The 2691-nt window shown below is 34.0% G+C and overlaps 1 pseudogene; it reads left to right on the top strand.

The window, feature by feature from the left end:
• The first annotated feature begins 1669 nt into the window (after positions 1–1669).
• LOC131036359 (ADP-ribosylation factor 2-like) lies at positions 1670–2464 on the top strand (annotated as a pseudogene).
• The last annotated feature ends 227 nt before the right edge of the window (positions 2465–2691 follow it).

Genomic DNA, 2691 nt, shown 5'->3' with positions numbered 1-2691 from the left:
CCATTAGCTACATTACATCATAATCCATATTACTGCATCTAATTGATAACTTCAGACATGCATTTAAGATTAATATCATCTAAATTATATTATACATTTAAACCATAATGCCATTCATATATCCAAAACAAAAAGGAACCAAATGAACACATACACCATACAACACCAAAATTGATATCATAGTTCACCCCTAATGGGCTACATCTCCAGGTTTGCTTCAAATGCAAGACCTTTCTTAATAAATAATGGGTGAAAAATACATAAGGTTCACATAAATTACACCTTTCCATCAAGGCGTACCAAAAAAAATGATACATATGACCACATAAGGTCCAAGAGATACATGGATGATCGAAGAAGAAGAAAGAGGACCCATTTGAAACATAATATAGAGTAAATACAAGAGAGCAATTGGAGCACCAATGAAACTAAATCCTCGCATTCCATCATAAGCCTCACAAGATCTAACATGAATATTAGGTACTCACAAAAATCATAAACAACTAGATATGACTCCCACAATAGTGCTCCAAGCAAAAGCAACACAAACTGCACACTAGTGAACATAAGGGAAGAGTGTCATCACATAGCTTGGTATGGTTACCCTGGCAGGCCTCCATAGGTCCTGACCCCCATCCATTGGGTTACCCTGGCAACCTCTCCCAAACCTCTGGCCCCATCCAAGTCTCATGTGGACCCAAACAATCTTTTCGTGTTGACAAGGTTGTTGGTTTGCCATTCCAGGCCTTCTCACTACATCCTGAGTCTGTACTGGCACTCAACCCATGCGTGAGACACACTTATCTTATTTAGTGTTTCCATCTACCAAACCCCCTAATAAATTATTAAGTTATCACTTTCTTAGAAATTTTTTGATGGGTTATCCTTCTTACCACTTTGGGCGCGACCCCCACTCGAAAGCCACTCTCCCATATGACACTTAACCACAAATTAGACAAACTCCCAAAACCAAGGTATACACAAGAAATAGTATACGAAGTTCAAAGCAATAGAAAACCACTTGACCAAGCAATCCCTTGTACACAGATAACCAATTGATGACTCTCTGATAAAAGACATGACTAGTTACAAATCAACAACATGAAAACAATCAATACTCAAAATCAAGGACTTGCAATTTTTGAAAGCAAATGTGAATATAGTAAATGAAAATACACATCTTTTCTACTCTAATGTGACGTTAATTTTTCCATTTCGTTAAAATACAAATTGACCAAAGTTTTCTAATTAATCTAAATTTTTAAAATACATCATTGGAAAAGTCATCATTACATAATAATTTCAATACCAAAATTACAATTATATAATTTGCCTATTTTCCAATAATTGTAAAAATATAAAATTAATCAATATTTCTCTAAAATGAAAATATCATTAAATTTCCAACTATATCTTTTTTTTTTTCATTTCCCATTCCCAAATTCCCCAAGTAATATATTATTTAATTTTGAAATTTCACAAATAATACATTATTTAATTTTCAAAATTTCCAAATAATATTTTATTTAATTTTCCAAATTTCCAAATAAAATATTATTTAATTTTGCAAATTAAAATAATCATTTCCATTTTCTTTCAAATAACTTATCTATTATATCCATTTCCAAATTATATATGTCTCTCCATGCATAATAAAAAATATAAACAAAACAATTCAAACAATTTCATTTGGATCCCTGAAGATTTTGCGTACCTGTCGAGTTTTTGAGCTGTCAAGATGGGTTTGACTTTTACCAAGCTTTTTCAAAGACTCTTTGCCAAAAAGGAGATGCGCATCCTAATGGTAGGGCTTGATGTAGCTGGTAAGACTACCATTTTGTATAAGCTCAAGCTGGGAGAGATCGTCACCATAATTCCAACTATTGGATTCAATGTAGAGACAGTTGAATACAAGAATATCAGCTTCACTATTTGGGATGTGGGGGGCTAGGACAAGATTCGACCACTTTAGAGACACTACTTCCAGAATACTTAGGGTCTTATCTTTGTGGTGGACAAAAATGATAGGGACTATGTATTTGAGGCAAGGGGTGAACTTCATAGGATGTTGAATGAGGATGAGTTGCGAGACGTTGTGCTCCTCGTGTTTGCAAACAAGTAGGATCTTCCGAATGCTATGAATGCTGTAGAGATCATTGACAAGCTTGGTTTGCATTCTCTATGTTAGCGTCATTGGTATATTCATAGCACTTGTGCTACATCTAGTGAAGGCTTATATGAAGGCTTGGATTGGCTTTCAAACAACATTGCAAACAAGGCTTGAGGATGAAACGTGGACAAGTAAAGGGGTGCATTTTTACAAGGCTGCATTGGAATTATGATAGCTGCAGTTATTCTATTCTATTACACATTTTGTAGTGGGTCTAGCTATAATATATCTATGAATTATTTTCTATTCTAATTTTTCTGGCCAACTTTGTGTTCGTCTGTACTGGGAAGTTGTTTTATTCTATTCTATTACACATTTTGTAGTGGGTCTAGCTATAATATATCTATGAATTATTTTCTATTCTAATTTTTCTGGCCAACTTTGTGTTCGTCTGTACTGGGAAGTTGTTTTATTGTGGAGTATTTTCAAGTCTAAAGAAGTGACCTATTATATAGAGCCCCAGTTTTGTGGTTTTATTTGCTTGTGGTATGTTCAACTTTGAAGAGCAATCTCTATATATA

This window comes from Cryptomeria japonica, chromosome 10, assembly GCF_030272615.1.
Source record: "Cryptomeria japonica chromosome 10, Sugi_1.0, whole genome shotgun sequence".
Classification (NCBI taxonomy): Eukaryota; Viridiplantae; Streptophyta; class Pinopsida; order Cupressales; family Cupressaceae; genus Cryptomeria; species Cryptomeria japonica.
This window is presented reverse-complemented; position numbering and strand designations above follow the sequence as displayed.